The following is a 12,770-nucleotide window of genomic DNA, read 5'->3' as shown; positions in this document are numbered from 1 at the left end:
ATTAATCTGGAATTTTTATGTTTCTTTTGGAGTAATGGCTTCTTTTTGGCAGAGTGGCCTTTCTGCCCATCCTGATATAGTACTTGTTTCACTGTGGTTATTGACACAATCTTACCAGCTTCCTCCATAATCTTCACAAGGTCTTTTGCTTTTGTCCTTGGTGTGATATGCACATGTCGGACCAAAGCACGCTCATTTCTGGGGCACAGAACCCACCTCCTTCCTGAGCGGTATGATGGCTGGACATTCCTATCTTGTTTGTACTTGTGTACAATTGTTTGTGCAGATGAATGAGCCACCTTCAGGTATCTTGAAATTGTACCCAAGGATGAGCCAGGCTTGTGCAAGTCCACAATTATCTTCCTGATATCTTGGCTGATTTCTTTTGACTTTCCCATGATGCTACACAATGAAGCAATGTGTTTCAGGTGTGCATTAAAATACATCCACAGGTGTGTCTCTAATAAACTTAGAAGCTTACAAACACTTGACATCACCATATGGTCAGACCAGAATTTTTTAAAGCCATAGAAATCTTAGTGTATGTAAACTTTTAATTTGCAGTAAGTAATACAAATGCCTTAAAACATTCTCTCTCATTATTCTGGCATTTGGAAAATATTAAAAATTATGGTAATCCTAATTGATCTAATTGATCTAAAATGTGAAACGTTTATTCTCATTTTATGTTCGATATTGAGAAAAACATGCATTTGTGTCTTTTTAAATAGTGTATGTTAACTATCTATAGCTATCTGACATGAAATCAGATGCAACCTTTCCAATTTTAGGTTAATTAGGATTACCATAATGTTTAATACTTGCCAAATGCCAGAATAATGAGAGAGAGACCTTGTGAAGATGATGGCCGAAGCTGGTAAGATTGTGTCATTATCCACAGTGAAACGAGTACTGTATCAACATGGGCTGAAAGGCCACTCTGCCAGGAAGAAGCCATTACTCCAAAAGAAACATAAAAAGCCAGATAAATGTTTGCAAATGCACACAGTAGCAAAGACCTTAATTTTTTGGAGACATGTCCTGTAGTCTGAGGAAAATTAAACTGAACTTTTTGGGCATAATGACCATTGTTACATTTGTAGGAAAAAGGGAGATGCTTGGAAGCCTAAAAACACCACTCCAACTGTGAATCACGGGGGTGGCAGCATCATGTTGTGTTTTTGCTGCAGGAGGGACTGTTGCACTTAACAAAATAGATGGCATCATGAGAAAAGGCAGGTGCGAGCAAGGCGACCTACAAACCTGGATCAGTTACACCGGTTTAGTAAGGAGGAAGTCCGATTTAGTAGGACAATATTCACAAAGGTGGAAATCACCAATTAGATACTCAGTAAAAAAAAAGAGGGAGAAAGGGAAAGGGGGGAAAAGAAATGTGAATAAAAATTTACTTTTATTGATTGAGTAAAATCTCTATTAAAATATCAACTAAACCATACATCCTATTGAGGATGTATATAGGGTCACAGAACACTTGAAATAGATCACTCTGTTTGTAATGACTCTATATAATATATGAGTTTCACTTTTTATATTGAAGAGCTGACATAAATTAACTTTTTGATGATATTCTAATTTAGTGAGACGCACCTGTATATAAATTACACAGCTCTGACCTTCTAAGTCCTGGAACACATGGGACAGCAAGAAAATTAAATGGTTCCACAACCCATGTCCTGCGGCGGCAGAGATTCCTGACCCCGCATGATCGGTACACGGGATCGCACAAGCACAGGTGTGATCCCTACCAGTGTAATGCCGGCTCCTATCTATTAGCACTGTTATAATAAGTAGTGGGGCTATAGGTGTATAAATTATAGCAATCCACAGGCATCACCTGACCTGTATATGAGGATTGTGGTGGGTATGGTTATTATTATGCTCAGCCTCCTGCGTTGTCAGTGTGGATGCCAGCTGTATCCAACACACAATACTGATGTAGTACCAGTATAATCTGAGATTCCTAGTCATGGAGATATATTATCCAACCATTCAATTGTATTTAGTTGATATTATTTAATAGAGATTTTACTCATTCAATAAAAGTCAATTTTTACTTACATTTCTTTTCCCCCCTCTCCCTTTCTCCCCTTTTTGTACAGAGTAACTTTTTAGAATAACATATCCTGTGAGTGTACTTGAAGAATATTATTATTTTTGACTATTACATGTCTTGTATTCTGCAATTTCACCAGTTTTCCGAACCACAGCCTATATCTCTAATTTTCAGTTGTGTATCAGCTAGTACATTGAGACTAGCTATTATCATGTTTTCTATACATGGAACCCACAGATAGATGGACACCTCCTCTTCTTGATCTGTAGCTTAGACAGAAGTGACTCGCCCCCTGGGCCGTGGGGCACTCGGATCCGGGCAATAGAGGAACGATGGGGGTAGTAGTGGCGACCCGGTCCATGGCTCAGGGTGGTCAGACCAGTGGTAGTCCCTTTATGAGTTTTAAGTGATGTCTGAATACGCCACCCGTGGATTGCGGTTATTAGGAACCGCCGCTGTAAGGCAGACCGCTGGGGCTGATGATGTATGCAGCTGGGATAGTGTGACTCCCCACGGGAAGAGTGCGGCCCCAGGGCAGTATAATGGAAGATGGGGGTGATGGTGTAAGGCGTCCCAGTACTGTTAGTGCTGGAGGAGCAATGAGCACGCAGACAACAGGTTGCAGTCCAGGGTCTTTACTAGAACAGGTGAACTGACTCACAAACAGTCCCGGCTAGGAGGGGACCTGGATGTCTGAGAGCAATTGGGAAATTGGCCCTGGTCAGGGTGAGGGTGTAGGCCTACCGTGCTCTCTGCTCTCCTTCTGGCTATCTCCTCCTGGTAGGGTAACAGCCCACGGTCCGAGCTCACCGTGTATTTTCGCCTGTATGGCCTGCAACGTGGGTCCCTTTCTACTCCCGGCCTGGTACGGCTTTGCTGGTCCCTTCTGTTGTGGCAGAGCCTCCGGGCTTCTCAGGCCAAGGAACATACAGTCCCCTGTGGACTGGTTATCTGCTGCCGGACATGGAATCCTCACAGCCTCAGACACCAAAGTCTGGTAAAATGGAGTTCTTTGTCTGCCAAGACAGGCTCACTTTGCCTCTTGTCTCTGGCTTGTGGCTCTCCTACTGCCACACTTCCTCTTAGGGTGCAATACAACTGTCCCTCACTGCTCTGGGACAACTGCCCCTAGTTCCAGCTTTTATAGGGGCAGCCTGCTCCCCCTACTGGCCTGAGACAGGAGGTATTGCATGCTAATGTTCCCCTGACTAGAGAACCTCCCCCTTACTCTCAGACACAGCTTTATTATATTTGTGGCATCCAGGCCAGGGTGACACATTCCCCCCTAGTAAAATTTAGTACTCCAGGACTAAACAGTAAACAAAGACAATTTACAGTACATGACTATAAAACATTGTCAGGAAAGTGACGCACAGATTGAGTTCTTAAGGTCACAGTGTGGTCTGTGACCGGGTGTCCATATCACCAACACAACAGGGAGCCTTAACCAGGTGGGGGTCTGTCCTACCCCAAGTCCTTTACAGTCTTAGTTCATTCCTTGGTTAGGCTCCAAACACAGTCCATACAAAGTCCCGGTTATTAAAAGTCCATAACCTTAGAGGCCGTACGGTAACTGCAAGAAACTGAAATACACTATTAATAATCATGCAGGTAACTTGGCAAACATTTCAACATTTGGCAACATGGTTATTTACAATTTTAGTGCACCCTATATTCTCCAGCGAGCGGGTATCTGCCCCTTTGTGCTCCTGGTTGACCTCCTTAACCCACTGTCTGGTGGTGGACCGACCTGGCTTTCCCCACTAGCGTTAGGGGTACAGCTACCAGCTGGGTGTACAAGTAGGGCAGGCAGCTGTCTGCGGGTCCTTTGGCTTACCGCAGGCATGGCAGCCTCACTGTCAGCAGAGGGTTGACCCTCCTGGGCTGCTGGTACAGGCTCTTCTGCCTCTGGAACTGCTGGCTCCTCTTCACCTTCCGGCTCTGGTGCAGGTTGTTGCTCAGTCGGTTGCAGGAAATGCAGGACGGGTACCCCTATTGGATCATTCATTCGAGTCCAGGACTGAGGGAACTCTCCGAGAATGGTGCTGATCATTTCTTCCTTGTTCTCTGCGGGTTCAAGGTCACTTTGATCCTCTCCTGCACTACGGAGTTGCTCGGGGCACCTTTTTAGGTGGTCTCTGGAGATGGTACTAGTGGTTTCTCCTCCGTCCTTGGTGATCACGCACACCTTCGGGTTGTCGTGGTCAGACTGCAGTACGGTGTAGGGTTCCCTTTCCCACTGGTCATCCAACTTGTGAAGCCTTCTCTTTCGCTTCAGGACCTGGTCACCAGGTTCTAGGGGACCAGCAGGGGCGTGTTGGTTGAAGAGTCTTTCTTGCCTCTCTCTCACCTGGGCCAGGCTCTTCTCCACACTCTCCTGTACCTTCTTGTACTGCAGTTGCCTTTCCATATACCAGTCCGCATCCGGGGAGGTGTCTTCAGGTGTTAGGACTCCCATCTTCAGGTCTACGGGCAGCTTACCTGGTCTAGCTCGCATCAGGTAAGCCGGGGTGCAGTTTGTAGCATTCACCGGGATATGGTTGTACAAGTCTATTAGGTCCGGCAGTTTTTCTGGCCACAGGTTGCGTTCCTCCAGGGGCAATGTCTTCAGGAGATCAATGACTATATTGTTCATTTTCTCACACATCCCGTTGGTTTGTGGGTGGTAAGGCGTTGTCCGAATCTTCTTACAGCCATAGAGGTTGCAGAACTCTTGGAAGATTTCAGCCTCGAACGCTGGACCCTGGTCTGTCAGGACCTGTTCTGGATACCCGTGTGGACGGCAGAAGTATTGCTGGAAGGCTCTGGCCGTTGTTTGGGCTGTCAAGTCCTTTACCGGGACCACCACTAGAAAATGGGAATAGTGGTCCACGATTGTCAGGGCATAGATGTATCCTGACTGGCTTGGAGCCAATTTGACGTGGTCCAGAGCTACCAGCTCAAGAGGCTGCATGGTGACGATGGGCCTCAAGGGTGTCTTCTGGCTGGCACGGTCCTTCCTCCTTAGGTGACAAGGGCCACAGTCTCTGCACCACTTTTCTACAGCCCCTCTCATGCCGACCCAAAAGAACCGTCCTCTTAGCAGGAACTCCAGTTTCTTCCAACTGAAGTGCCCCGCTCTATCATGGTAAGCCCCCAGGACCATAGCTGCATCCCGCCTTGGGACCACGACTTGCCAGGTCAGCTCATGTGTCCGATGGTTGTCAATCCTTCTACACAGCTTTCCTTCGTAGAGGAACAGCTGGCTCTTCTCCTTCCATAGCTGCTTGGCTTCCTCTGGAGCATCCGGACCTAAGCGGGCGTCTTCCTGGGTCAGCAGATCTTTCACCAGGCGGATTGCAGGGTCACTATCTTGGGTCTCGGCCCAGCTGTGGTGAGGTAGGGGATTGATCATAACGGTGGTTAAATCTTCCTCCTTCACGCGGTGGGAGTATTGAGCGGCTCCGTACCGGTGAAACGCGGGGAGTTCTACCTCCTCCAGCTCTTCTGGGTCTTCGTCACCTTCAGGTAAGTGAGGCATTCTCGATAGGGCGTCAGCATTGGCATTGGTTTTGCCTGCCCGGTACTTGATCACGAAGTCATAATTGGAGAGACGGGCCATCCACTGCTGTTCCAGGGCACCAAGTCTTGCACTGTCTAGGTGTGTTAACGGGTTGTTGTCCGTGTACACAGTGAACTTTGCGGAGGCCAGGTAATGCTTGAAACGTTCCGTTACGGCCCACACCACCACCACGAATTCTAGCTTGAAGGAGCTGTAATTCTCCGGGTTCCTCTCGGTGGGCCTCAGCTTACGGCTGGCGTATGCGATCACCCTTTCACTGCCCTGTTGGTTTTGTGACAGTACGGCTCCCAGTTCCACATTACTGGCGTCTGTGTGGAGAATAAAAGGCTGGCCATAATCAGGGTAGGCCAAGATCTCATCCCCTGTGAGGGCCATCTTCAACTGGCGGAAGGACTCCTCTTCCGGTTTATCCCACTTGAAGGGTGGCTTTTGGCTTCTGGACTTAGACTGTCCTATCAGGAGGTCCTTTATAGGAGCTGCCATCTTAGTGAACCCGGGGATGAACCTTCGGTAGTAGCCTACCAACCCGAGGAACTGCCTTACTTCTTTGATGTTCGAGGGACTTGGCCAACTCTTGATTGCCGTGACCTTGTCAGGGTCGGGGGCCACTCCTTCCACACTTACCGCGTGCCCTAGGTACTGGACCTTTGGTTTCAGCAGGTGACACTTCGATGGTTTCACCTTCAGGCCTTAGCCTGCCAGAGCTTCGAACACCTCGGCCAGGTGCTTTAGATGATCCTCGTAAGTCTTTGAATAGACGATCACATCGTCCAGGTAAAGGAGGACCGTCTCGAAGTTTGGGTGCCCTAGACAGCATTCCATCAGCCTCTGAAGGTCCCTGGTGCATTGCAGAGCCAGAAGGGCATACAGTTGAACTCACTCAGTCCCATCGGGGTGGTGAAGGCGGTCTTCTGCTTGTCAGCCTCTGCCACAGGAACCTGCCAGTACCCGCTAGTAAGGTCCAAAGTAGAAAAGAAGTTAGCTGATTTTAGTGCGGCTAAAGACTCCTCTATTCTAGGCAGCGGATATGCGTCTTTGTGGGTGATACGGTTGATTTGTCTATAGTCCACGCACATTCTCATGGTGCCATCTTTCTTTTTTACCAGAACCAAGGGGGCTGCCCAGAGGCTACAGCTATCTCTAATGACCCCAGCTTCTTTCATTTCCCTCAGCATACCCTTGGCTTTCTGATAATGTGGAGGGGGGGGAAGGTCTGTGTCTCTCTTTTATTGGTGGGTGGCTCCCTGTGGGGATGTGGTGTTCTATCCCTTTTACTCTGCCGAAGTCTAGCGGGTGCTTACTAAAGACTCTCTCGTACTCCTGTACCACCCGGTAGACTCCTTGTTTTTGGTGCAGGGGAGTGGAGTCAGCACCCACGTGGAGTTTCTGGCACCAGTCCTCATTTTGTTTCTGGGAGCCATTACCCTCCGCCTGAGGATATGGAGGCAAAGGCTCCACGGCCCTGATAGCTTTGTGTTCGACAACAAACAGTTTGGCAAGTGTAGCGTACCTGGGTAAGTGTACCTCTCTCTCCCCAATGTTGAGGATGCGAACGGGCACCCTCCCATGATGGACATCAACCACTCCCCGGGCTGTCAAAATGGTGGGCCTGCTGTCCGAGTACACGGGTTCTACCATGGCTTGGTAGTCTCTACCTCTCAACCCGATTGCAGTCCGACACCAGATCATCATTTCACTTTTGGGAGGCATGGAAATGGGGAATGGGTCACTCAGTCTTACGCTACTGATCTCACCACCAGACTGTTCTACCTGCTGCCGTCTCATCAGGGCTTTTATCTCCTTGTTGAGGACTCTCTGTTGGCTGGAACTAGCATTCACCGCCACCTGTTGTAGAATTACAATTACCTCTGAAAGACAATTTTCAATCACGTTAGTACCCACAGTTATTTTAGGGTGACTTTCACGACGGTCAATGTCCACAATAATCACTCCCTGTGCCGGTAGTTCAACTTTACCAATTTTAATGGTCATCTCCTTGAACCCCATCTGCGGCACGGGTAAGCCATCACTGGCGATGATGCTCAAGTTACTGTCTGGATACCGTGTGATATCAGCATCAGTCCAATACTGCTTAAAAAGTACATAAGGGATAGTGGTTACTTGCGACCCAGTATCCAGCAAGGCGCTCATGGGGATACCGTCCAGCACCACGGGTAAAACCGGGCGCCCCCCAACGTACTTATTACGCCAATTGTAAGGGCCTGGTGACCTTATGCCTGGGGGTTGGCCCTCACCCCTGGTTGGACCCGTTTAAATTACAGCACCTGGAAATGTGTCCGGGCTGGTTGCATCGATGGCAAATGGGCTGTCCATCCTCTGCGTAGCGGTCTGTGGGCCTCCCTCGGAACGACGGGATCCTCCTCTGTCGACGCCACAGGACATCCTCCGGACTTGAAGCCAGCTCGATGGGTCTTGATGGGTCCACTTGTAACGCCTGGACGGTCCTGGTCAACGCCGCTACGCTCTTGGTCAGCTCCTGGACTTGGTGATGCCGATCTTCGACGGGGCTTGGTTCAGGGCCTGTGCATCGGCCCCCACAGAGTCCATAGAGTAGGGCGCCGCCTCCTGGTGGTAGGTGAGAGCAGGGCGCCGGGGGTTTATACCGCCACTTGTTGCGGGTTCACGGAGCCCCCTAATGGCCCTTTCCTTAAATTGGGCAAAGGTCAGATCAGGGTTCTGAAAGAACATGAGGCGCAGCTGGGTCCTCTGGGTGCTAGACAGCAGACTTTCTATAAACTGTTCTGTTAGTAGCTTATCCGTATCCTGCACGCTGCCAGGGTCAGCTTGTTGGATGGCCCTCAAGGCTTCCTGCAAATTTAGGGCATAGTCTCTGTTGCTGTCCTGTGCCCACTGCTTACATCCATAGAACCTCATTTTAATTTCAGCGGAGGTACGTGTGTCAAAGGTACCCTGCAGCCGGGCCAGAATACCCTTCACAGTTCTTTTCTCCTCAGCGGGCCATGACTTTACCTCCCTTTGGGCTGCGCCAGTTAACTGCCCTGTTAGTATGCTAACCTTCTGTTCCTCTGTCAGGGGGTAGACTTGGAACAAACTGTACAGCCTTTCCTTAAAGTCAGTTAAGGCATGGGGCTCCCCTGAATACTTAGGCAGCCAGGCCGCTCCAGGGATGTAAGGCAGGGAAAATGGCATCACCGCTGCTGCAGCTGCGCTGGTGGTAGTGGGCGCCTCCGTGTCCCACATCTTCCTCCCCCCTAGTTAAGCGTGGCCTACCTTCCGACGATCCTCCGGCTCTGCTGGTGCTGGTCTGGACGAGGACCTTGCGTCGCGTCCTGGTGACGTCAGCGTCTCTCTCTCTCCCTTCCAGGACCTTGCGCAGCGTCAGTGCGTGGGGCGGAGCTTCGGGTCTCGCGCGGTATGGACGTCCACGCTCCTCTTTTTCCTGCGCGGCGTCCTGAAGATGGCGTCTGATGCGGGGAAAACGGCTGAAGATGGCGGGAACCAACAGAAGATGGCGGGAGACGGCTGAAAATGGCGGGAAACAGCTCCGGATGGCGGGAAACCTCTTTTCAGGTGCGTGTACAGTCTTATTTTTTTTCCAGGCACGCAATACCCGTTTGTGGCTGGTTGGTTACTATCCTGCCGACTACGCCAAAGCTGACTCGCCCCCTGGGCCGTGGGGCACTCGGATCTGGGCAATAGGGGAACGATGGGGGTAGTAGTGGCGACCCGGTCCGTGGCTCCGGGTGGTCAGACCAGTGGTAGTCCCTTTATGAGTTTTAAGTGATGTTCGACTACGCCACCTGTGGATTGCGGTTATTTGGAACCGCCGCTGCAAGGCAGACCGCTGGGGCTGATGATGTATGCAGCTGGGATAGTGTGACTCCCCACGGGAAGAGTGCGGCCCCAGGGCAGTATAATGGAAGATGGGGGTGATGGTGTAAGGCGTCCCAGTACCGTTAGTGCTGAAGGAGCAAGGAGCACGCAGACAACAGGTTGCAGTCCAGGGTCTTTACTAGAACAGGTGAACTGACCCACAAACAGTCCCGGCTAGGAGGGGACCTGGATGTCTGAGAGCAATTGGGAAATTGGCCCTGGTCAGGGTGAGGGTGTAGGCCTACCGTGCTCTATGCGCTCCTTCTGGCTATCTCCTCCTGATAAGGTAACAGCCCACGGTCCGAGCTCACCGTGTATTCTCGCCTGTATGGCCTGCAACTTGGGTCCCTTTCTACTCCCGGCCTGGTACGGCTTTGCTGGTCCCTTCTGTTGTGGCAGAGCCTCCGGGCTTCTCAGGCCAAGGAACATACAGTCCCCTGCGGTCACTACAGTCACTGCTCTGGGACAACTCTCAATCCAGAGACAGGTCGTCCAGTTCTCTCTAACCCTGTACCCAGTTCCAGCTTTTATAGGGGCATCCTGCTCCCCCTACTGGCCTGAGACAGGAGGTATTGCATGCTAATGTTCCCCTGACTAGAGAACCTCCCCCTTGCTCTCAGACACAGCTTTATTATATTTGTGGCATCTAGGCCAGGGTGACACAGAAGCAGCAGCAGAGATGACATTATGCAGTAAACTAGCTGCAAGGCAGTGAATCCAGCAATAAAGTGAACTAAATTTTGTACAAGTGGCACAACTATCTGCTTGTCTCTGCCTGTGATAGTCTTTTCATTGTGTGGTGTGCTCATGAATCCTCCTGTACCTTCACTATAGAGTTTAATAGTAGCTGTGACCTAAAACTTCTGTGAGCTGTTAGTTTTTTTTTACTTTGGCCAAGCCAGATCTGAGATCAGCTGGATGGTGAGTTCAGGGTTCAGAAGTGTAGAAAGAAGCACATTTTTTATAAGACATATTATAAAGTTTTTTATATTCACTTTTACTCTTGCTCTATTAAAAGTTTATTGAAAAAACAATGAACATTTTAGGTTTTGTGTTCTGGTTTCAATAAACAACTCATCTCACTTAATTTTCATGAAACAAACTTACGGTATTTTTCGGACCATAAGACGCACTTTTTTCCCCCCAAATTTGGGATGAAAATGGGGGGTGCATCTTATGGTCCGAATGTTGTGTACCTGCGGTGGTGGTGGAGTGGGAACTCCCTCCTTTAAGGTGGCGGTGGCTGCAAAGGAGGAGGAGGTGAGATGCTGCGGGTATCTGCCTGGGGCTGCAGGTGTCTGGCTGGGGGCCAGCGCGGGTTGGACTGAATGCGGGCAGTGTCTGACTGTGGGCCGGGGCGGTGAGCAGCGCATGTTTCCGGTATGTGCGGTCACTTCCTGAAGCTGTGATCCACAGGAAAATGCCCGCCCGAGCCAGTGCATGCGCTAACTTGTAGCTCTGGCGGCCATTTTCCTGTAGAACACAGCTTCAGGAAGATGGCCGCACACACCAGAAACCTGCGCCGCTCACCGCCCCGGCCCGCAGTCAGACACTGCTCGCATCCATTCTTACCCCAGTCAGACACCCGCGGCCCCGAGCCAGTCACCCGCAGCACCTCACCTCCTCCTCCTTTGCTGTTGCCGCCACAACCACCACCGCCACCAGCCCCGGTCCCCAGGCAGGCCTCGGCGGCACGCAGCCAGATACCAGTCCCTGCCCTCGGGCAGGCCCCTATCGCCAAACACTGGCCCAAGCCCTCAGGCAGGGCCCGGCCCCCAGCCATGCACCGGGCCTCAGCCAGGCCCCCAGCCATGCACTGGGCCTCAGCCAGGCCCCAGCCCCCAGCCAGGCCCCAGCCCCCAGCCAGGCCAGGGCCCCCAGCCTGGCATCGGGCCCCAGCCTGGCATCGGGCCCCAGTCATCTCTTCTTCTGCAGCCACCAGGTTCCTGAGGGAGGGAACGGAGGGCCCTGCAATCCTGCTCCACCGCAACTCCCCGCTGCTGGAGCACCGGATACCTGAAGGACCCTGCCTCCTGTGACCCTCGCTCCACCGACCCCCAGGTAAGATACTGTACCTATTAAAAATATAAGATGGACCCCATCTTATAAAAATATTTTTTTTTTTCTATATTCCACCCCAAAATTTGGGGTGCGTCTTATGGTCCGGTGCGTCTTATAGTCCGAAAAATACAGTATATCATCATTAAACCCTAAGTTCAGTTTAGGTCAGTAAAGCCACAATAGTGTTTATCTTGCATTTGTATCATAATATCAGCCTTAAAATGTTGTTAAACTTGCCTAGATTCAAATTTTTCTGAATTTGCACAAGAAATACCATATTTTGCAGACTATAAGATGCACCAGACCATAAGATGAACCCCAAATTTTGAGGCGGAAGATAGCAATTTTTTTTTTCATGTGTCAAATGGGAGTGCATATTATAGTCTGAATTTAGATTACCTGGGTGATGACGGTGGTGGAGCTGGGTAACAGCAGGCAGAGTCACTGCTGCAGTAGTGTGGCAATGCTGCGGGCTCTGGGCTGGGAGGAGGGGGTGTCCTGGTGGTGGATTTCAAGAAAATGTCAGCAGTGCAGACCGGAGTGGATTCCCAGCTCTTCACATTGAACTCCTGGCCACCGTAGGCAGAGCATGTGCAGTTTTAGATCTCGGCTCGTCATTGAGCCAAGATCTAAATCTGTGCGTGTGCCACCTCAGGTGGCCAATTTACTGAAGCCCACCACTGGGAGATCATTGGACTCTGCACCTGCCTTGCTTGCACCGCCAACATTCATTTTCTTGAACTCCACCTCCGGGACACACCCTCCTCCCAACCCAGGGCCCGCAACATCACCCCACTTCTGACACTGCTGGTTTCCTGCAGTCGCAACCCTGCCTACTGTGACTCCATTCTGCCGCTGCCGTCACCCCCTCTGGTAAGCTACATGTGGACTAAAAGACGCACCCTCATTTCCTCCCAAATTTAGGGAAAAAATGTGTCTTGTAGTCCGCAAATACTGTATTTGCTTCAACCCCTGGCAAAAATTATGGAATCACCGGGCTCGGAGGATGTTCATTCAGTTGTTTAATGTTGTTGAAAAAAAGCAGATCACAGACATGGCACAAAACTAAAGTCATTTCAAATGGCAACTTTAGGGCTTTAAGAAACACTGAAAGAAATCAAGATAAAAAATGTGGTACTCAGTAAGGGTCATTTTTTTTCAGACCACGCAGAGGGAAAAAATTATGGAATCACTCAATTCTGAGGAAAAAAATTATGG

Source organism: Phyllobates terribilis, unplaced genomic scaffold, assembly GCF_046119375.1.
Source record: "Phyllobates terribilis strain yellow unplaced genomic scaffold, ASM4611937v1 Scaffold_2__4_contigs__length_985480577, whole genome shotgun sequence".
In the NCBI taxonomy this organism is placed as follows: domain Eukaryota; kingdom Metazoa; phylum Chordata; class Amphibia; order Anura; family Dendrobatidae; genus Phyllobates; species Phyllobates terribilis.
The sequence above is the reverse complement of the archived record's forward strand: the minus strand, read 5'-3'. Positions refer to the sequence as shown.